Below are 8,242 nucleotides of genomic sequence, written 5' to 3'. Positions count from 1 at the left end.
TAGTGAAATATTAACAACAAAGAGGGGATCACAAGTGATTTTATATTTTTATTCTCGGTATTTCTGCACTTTCTACATTTTTCAATGTCTATCCACTATAGACACATTTTGAAACATTAAAGTGTAAGTTATTGTTCTTCAACTCTTCTTTGGAGTTTAGGCAATTGATGCTATTTTGAGTTTTGTTAAGAAGATCTGAGCACTTCACAGAATAATAAAGGGCAAGAGATTTATATTTCAAAGTAAATAATCATCCAAGTTTCCTACTCTCACCGTCCTTGCCTTTGTGTTTTAAGCTTTTCCAAAACCCGGTAAAGTTTTAAGTTATTTTACTATTAATATATCAGATATTGAATAAATTGTTGACTTATATTTAGAGATGATCTGTTTCAAAATATCAGAACCATCCTATACATGCCGTCTATTTTAGTGATGGTTACTCATATTTACTCACCCCCCCTCCCCACAAAAATAAAGGCTTTGTTTGGTTTTGCTTCTTTTAATCTCCATGATAATGGTCATGATAAGAAAGCAGAAAATGGGAGCTGAATTCTCAGATATAGCTCTTTATCAACACCAACAGTGCACAGCAAATTGGGTGTATTGTGATTCTATCTTGATTTGTGTTTTGTAGATACGTTCCACCTAAATGCATTACCAACTTAAATTCCACAGATAAGTGTGACAAAATGGACAGGAGTAGACCAGGGAGGAAAACTCCAGTCTGATTTGCAACAAAAAACCACGGAGGTTACCAGCTAAGGGAAATATTGCATCAGAAGCCCAGAAATACTAGCAGAGAAATAAGAATAGGAGATAACCCAGGGAACAATGAGTGTGTGAGTGTGTGTGTGTGTGTGTGTGTGTGTGTGTGTGTGTGTGTGTGCATGCAGGGTGGGGTGGGGAGTGGAAGTGACTTTGAAATACTATGAGGAAGCACCAGTTCCTTTACTTATGACCTCTAAGAAGTTAAAGACATTCTAGGAAACACCAGGCAGCCAGTTTGGCAAGGGATTGATGGAGATGAGTCATTTTTCAAGTGAATGAATGCAGGATAGAAAGAGGAGGAGGAACGATTCATGTGATTAGGAATTACTTCCTCTGCAATTTTACTCTTTGAGAGAAAAAGCATCTTCATGTACGGTCCACAGGTGACTGTTCAGTACAGCCATCCAGATATTCTCTCTTGTCGGGTTCATTTTCTTTTCATTCTGTTTTGCCTCATGACCTACTAGATGACTACTGGGAGCTCCTGACCCCTGCTCCTGAAACCCTGCTCCTATTCCATTTGACAAGGATCTTTGAACAATGAATTGGCACAGCATATGTTAATAATATTTCAGAGGGATATTTAGTTAATGTCTGTAAAGTCTTTTGAAATCTTTGGATAAAAGATGGTCTCTCTAGTCACACTTATCTTAATGGAAATATTCTTTAAGCAGATTGGTCCTTTTGAAGTTCTTTCCCTTTGTGATGTGTATATTTTAAAAAATGAATCTCAAGTAGAAAATAACATACAACTTATCTTACCAAACCAAAATCAGTTTCTTCCTAAACCTATTGTTCCACCATGATAACAATCATCTGAATTAAAAATGTTTGTAGAAATTAAAATTAACAATTTTTCCTAGGACATAAATTCCTAAGGTACAAGCAATTGAACGTACATTTGTTTTTTGGTGCTTATATCTATTAAATTGCTAAAAATCATATTTTGTAATTAAACTATTTATTTATTTTTTTCCCTGATGTGGGGAAGAAAAAAGTCACACAAGCACAGAGAGTCCCAAACAAGATGAACCTGAAAAGACCCACCCCAAGATGCGTTGTAATTATGATGGCAAACGTTCAGGACAAAGAGAGAATCTTAAAGGCTGCAAGAGAGAGACAGATCATTAGGTACAAGGGATCTCCCATTAGATTATCAAATGATTTCTCAACAGAAACACATCAGGCCAGAAAGGAATGAAAAAAAATGTACAAAGTGCTGCAAAGCAAGGGCCTGAATCCAAGAATACTCTATCCAGCAAGGCTATCATTCAAAATTGAAGGGGAAATAAGGAGCTTCACAGACAAAAGAAAAAGGCTACAGGAGTTTATCACCACTAAGCCAGCAATGCAAGAAATGCTAAAGGGACTGGTGTAAAAAGAATAAAAAGGGAAGAAGAAATACAGGCACAAAAAATAAAAATGGCTACAAACAAGTACCTATTAATAATAACTTTAAATATAAATGGACTAAATGCTCCAATCAAAAGACACTGAGTGGCTGAATGGATAAAAAAACATGACCCATATATATTCTGTCTAGAAGAGACCCACCTCAGAAGAAGGGACTCACACACACTGAAAGTGAAAGGATGGAAAAATATCTTTCAGGCAAATGGAAATTAAAAATAAGCTGGGGTAGCAATACTTATATGTGACCAAACAGACCTCAAAGTGAAGGCCATAACAATAGATAAGGAAGGCCACTTCATAATACTAAAGGGATCGATACAACAAGAGGATATAACCCTGGTAAATATATATGCACCCAATGCAGGAGCACCCAAATACATAAAAAAAAAAAAAAAAAAAAAAAAAAAACAACTGGAAGATATCAAGGGAGAGATCGATAACAATACAATCATAGTAGGGGACTTTAAAACCCCACTAACATCACTGGATAAATCCTCTAGACAAAAAATCAGCAAAGAAGCAGCAATCTGCCCTAACCGGTTTGGCTCAATGGATAGCGCATCAGCCTGCAGACTGAAAGGTCCCAGGTTCAATTCCGGTCAAGGGCATGTACCTTGGTTGCAGTCACATCCCCAGTTGGGAAGTGTGCAGGAGGCAGCTGATCGATGTTTCTCTCTCATCGATGTTTCTAACTCTCTATCCCTCTCCCTTCCTCTCTGTGAAAAATCAATAAAATATATTTAAAAAAAGAAGAAGAAGAAGAAGAAGCAATCCTAAATGACTCACTAGATCAGATGGACTTAACTGACATCTTCAGAACATTTCACCCCAAAGCCACAGAATATACGTTCTTCTCAAGTGCACATGGGACATTTTCAAAGATAGACCACATATTGGGTCACAAGCAAAGTCTCCCCAAATTCAAGAAGATTGAAATCATATCAAGCATCTTCTCAGACCACAATGGCATAATATTAGAAATAAACTGTAATTAAGCTATTTAAAGGAACAGATAATAAAATGGTAGTTGAGGCTTATTGAGTGCATATGATCTGCTAAGGGCTATGAAAAAGAAACAGTTTGTAAATACCTCACATAAACTTAAACATTTGGTAGCATTTTTGCTATCCCCATTTTTATGAGTATAAAAATGAAATTTTAGAGAAAGGTTAAGTAACAGGACTAAAATTACAGAGGAAAACTAGAAATTAAAAATCAAGCTGCATGTAGCTGCTACATTACACTGGCTCTACTATGTTAAGTAGAATATATTAACTTTGTAATTTAAGAGTATGTTAGGCTGTCATTGTTCTGGAGATGCATTCTGAAGACCTCTGCAACTAAATCCCTACCTTGCAGTATTTGGTCCTTTCTTCCCTTTCCCACCATTAACAGCTCTGTGGGAAGGGGCCTTGCATAAGGGATGAGGAGTAGGGTTTTAGCTCTCCAAGGACTCCCTCAGTAGGCCTGGCTGAGTCACAGCAGGCATTTCCCTGAACACCTGCTTGCTTCTCTCTTTACACTGAGTCCTACTCCAGTGGTCCAGAGATCAGAAGCCAGACTAATGTGCTGCCCTTCGCAGCACTGCCAACCGGAGTCCTTCCTATAAGGTGCAGCATGACGGGAGTTGAAGGGGCAGCAGAACACCAGGTTGGGACCAGTGGTCTCGTTGGAATTCATAAAACGAGGCAATAGAAAGCAGTAACTTGGACCAGTGTTTCTCAATGTATGAGTTGCCTGGAGAACTTGCTGACATGATTCTGACTCAGTAGGTCTGAGGTGCAGCAATGTGGGGAGCTGGCTCCTGTCAACTAGACAGAAGGAATGGCAGCATTGCTTCCTGTGTGGTCAGTGACTTCACATCTGTAGCTGCCACAGTAGGAGCATTTACACCAGGGAAATCAGTGAATACTGCAAAAGCCCTCTCCACACACACTCACCCAAAAAACTGGCTGTCAAACATTTACCAGCACGCCAGTGGGGTTGAGGTCTGAGATTCTGCATTTCCAGCAAGCTTCCCCCTGATGCGGGCGCACCTGGTTCCTGGACCACACTTCTAGTGGAAAGGGTTAAAGAGCACAGGCTCTGGAGTCAACCAAGACTAGCAATAAATCCTGTCTTTCAAAAAAGTGTAGCTTCTTATCCTAAACAAGTTACCTATTAAGGCATGTATCTGGTTGTGTTTAGTTGCCTAAACTGGTCTGAGCTGTTCGATCCTTCTGGGCCTCACTTTCTCTATCTGTAAGATGGAGAAAGGGAACCAGATCCCATTATCTAGCATCGTCCCAACCAGTAAATTAAAGAATGTGCTTAGAGCATAGTGCCTGGCACAGACTAAGCCCCGATAAATATCAGTGCTTGTTATTTTTACTTAGCAGAATCTAATTCTATAAAATTATAATGCCAGTGACAGAGAAAACCAAATAAAATGGTAAGCAAACATTTTGTTAGAGTGGATCAATAAATATCATGAAATACCACCACGTACATTTTCAACATTTTTGTCTCCCATTTAATTCATTTTTTTTCCTTAAATGTAATTCCACAATATTAAATTTCTAAGATGTTTGAAGGAGAGGATGGGGACTAGGGAAGGGAAAAGGAAAAAAAAACACTAATTTTGTACTATATGTGTCATAGAAAATACGAAAGTTGTTGTTTTTGTGGGGTTTTTTTTTGGGGGGGGAGGGGTAAAGCATTCTCTTTCTTGTTCTCTCTTTCCCTAAGATAAAAGTGTTTCTCCTTGACATGGAAATAACATGAATCATTTCCTCCCTACCTCATTCCTTACTGGGAGTCACTTTTCTTAGAAAAGAAGCCCACTTATCTCAAAATACCACAGTGTATATTCTGTTGCACTTCGTCCCACTTTCTTTTGGCAGAAAGAACAGATGTAAAATGAAGGGCTTCTTAACCATCGATGCCATAAAACCCAAACAGAAATGTTGGTACACACATTTTCCTATGCTCAAGAGTCAAAACTTTCCTAAGGTTCTCAAGAAGTTGAAGAACCCAAACTACTACTCCAGTGGGAAGAACACGAAGTTCAGAGACAGGGAGACATGAAGTTCCATCTGCTCTCGGATCTACCAGTTACCTAAGCTGCAAACCTTCATGTATTAATTATTCTAAGAATCCCTTTCTTTTTCTATCTCTGAAACAGGAATAATATCAACCTTGTAAATTGTTTTAAAAAGTGGAAATAACCTGTAGAAAAGTCCAGCACAGTTCCTGGATTTAAAGATCCTGAGTATATTCAGCTCATGAGAGAGAAGTCCCTGTCCCGTGTTCACTTAAAAGAGAGAAGGGATGTGGCATATTCTTTTCAGCAGGACACTAAATGGGTACCACTCAGAAATCATTTTCTTATTGCTGGTTCCCATAGGTCACCCAGCCTCAACCATCGCTTCCCTGCTTTGATGGCCCCAGCAATCTTCTCACATTACAGCCGCCTTCTCATTTGACATGGTCTCTGTGTGCCACTCTTGTGTTCCCCAAAAGTCAAAATCCAGATCAAAATAACCGGAACGCTGGATCATTAGAATCACTCTGCTGAGTTAAGTCCCACTGGCTTCATTTCTTTTCCAGCATCGTTCTGTTCCAAACTGCTACATGCTCTCCAAAGACACTTGGCTTGAACTCAGTTAACTTTGGCTTTGTTTACACAATCGGGGAGATTTGGAAATGGAAGAGGACACTGAGGAACACAGAAACAAGGGGAGGCATCAAGCTAGAGAGCAGAGGTCAAGGTAGCCGTCCACCCTAAATGATGCTTGCCTACTCACGGAACAAATTGAAAAACCAAAACAGATGAGGCAGGAGTGTGAAATGTGGCCAGGGAGAGATATCGCACTACAACAGCAGACAAAAGTGCTGCCCAGGAATTGTTCATGGTACAGTGATGCTCATTTCAGAAAAGCAATACAATTAAGTAACCAGGCTACATAAGAGTCACTTACAGATGAGCACAGATGACCAGACCTCGGAGAGAAAAACTAAATCCAACAGGGACTGGCTGCTACATGGAGATAGGAAACTGTTTAAGATTTTAGATTCCAATTGTCCAGCTGTAGCTTCGTAGACGACCCCTCTGAGAGTGTATTCACTGTCAGAAATCTTTTAACTAAAAGGAGCATCTCTGATGCCGCTCACTCCATAAAGAAACAAAAGGTACTCTGATATATGCACCTTGTTCTGCCCACTAGTTAACTCTTCTTAGGATAGATCAAGACAGTTTAGATCATGATTATGTCTTCGTCCCTTCTTGATTTTATTTGGAATCAATTTAAAAATCTATATAAATTAATTGTATGTATTTGTAGTAACAAAAATTTTTAAAAGTTGTATTAATTATGACTTAAATATAAATGGTGGGCTTCCACATGATTTTTATTGTTTTTTTAAACTTCTCTGTAGCTCCACAAGCATAAGTTATTTTTATAATATGCAGAATAGACATGAAAATTAGTATATGTAAATTTGTATATAGTTTATTATATCTAGGTTTCAAAATGTGGACAGCAAAATGACTGGAAAGGAGTATACAATATCAATAGTAGCTATTTCTGGGTGATTAAGGCAGTGGTGGTTTATTTTTCCCTTTTATATTTCCTAAAATTTTACTTTTATAATGATAAAAAAGTAATCTTTATGGTGTTGATATTGGGAGCTGCCTTAGTAAGGCATAGCAACTCACTGTGTTTGGCTGTCTGGACTGGTCTGACATTTTCACTGACTTTTAGGTTGAATAATTATGTAAGAGAACATCTTTCCAAGTGTATTCCTTAAAACACTAGTTCTTGGGATGTTAATAGCTATCACAAAAAGAAAAGATTTCAGTAGTCAAGTTAGAAAATGCTGAGATATTAAAGTTCAACACATCTGAACTAAGAACCTTTAACGTACTGATGGGCCCTGTTCATACCTATCCCAATAGAGTGTGCTTTACTTCTGAAACCTGCCTGACCATGGACCTCATTTTTCTTAACAGTGGGTGGGATTATTCTTTAAAGGAATGCCCTTTGGAGAAGATTGATATCCAAGCTCAAGCAAATTTAAGATACCAAAACATGAAAATTACATGTTAATGTGTGTGTATGTGTTTATAATTTTAATATTTACTGGTTCATTTATGAAAAGATTCATTATGAGTGTCATTCAATGCTCCCCTTCCCTTAGTGTAGTTTAACAGCATCTATTTATGAAAGTTCTGATATCTCTCTAATGTGATAAATGCTGCTACCAGAGTGCCTTGAATATGACTCCATTATTGCATTCATATCAATACTGTATATTTATTTGTTTTCTTAGCAGCCTCCACCATTAAAGTATGATCTTTCTCAGGTTAAGGATGTTTCTTATCATTCTGGTATTGCTGACACATTAGAGGAGCTCGATAAATACTTATTGAATAGATTAACTAGACATTACATAACGGAAGGAAATGAGATCCTGTGGGTAAGAGTGGTAAGGCTGGAGGAGAGCCAGCATGCTTTGGAATGAATCATTCTTTTTAAAGTAAGAGGAATAACAAGAGCACTTTGGATTTACAAAGAGGAACTCAGAGAGTTGAATCAAATTAACCCAATAAAAGTCCTGGAGGAAAATGAAACTGACAGGGCAGGTCCTCCAAATTAGGTGTAAAACTTCTCGTGAACCAAGCTTGTAATAAAATGTAATGAAAATATTCCAAGCAGAGCAGACAGTTGTATCTTCAGGAGATGTATATTTTAAGATGTGCTGAAATAGTCCATTAAAATGAGAAGGGCTGAAGGCATGTGAGAAAAAGGGACTTAAGTTTAAAGACTGAAAAGGGAAATGTGGCCCTGGGGGATCACAGATGCTATTGAGGGCAGCATGTGGACTGTTTTCTGAATCCCTAATGGATTTTTTCTCGCTATGCTTTGCAAATTCTGCTTGGGGGGGAAAAAAGCACTGAAACTTGTGACATAATACGTCACTTCAAATTGATATGCTGCCAGGACTGATGTGAATAGCTCTGTTTGGGGTATCAGAATAAAGCCGATACAAGCTATGAGTGAGAAATCAATGAGACACCTAC

Source organism: Myotis myotis, unplaced genomic scaffold (assembly GCF_014108235.1).
Source record: "Myotis myotis isolate mMyoMyo1 unplaced genomic scaffold, mMyoMyo1.p scaffold_m19_p_6, whole genome shotgun sequence".
In the NCBI taxonomy this organism is placed as follows: domain Eukaryota; kingdom Metazoa; phylum Chordata; class Mammalia; order Chiroptera; family Vespertilionidae; genus Myotis; species Myotis myotis.
This window is presented reverse-complemented; position numbering follows the sequence as displayed.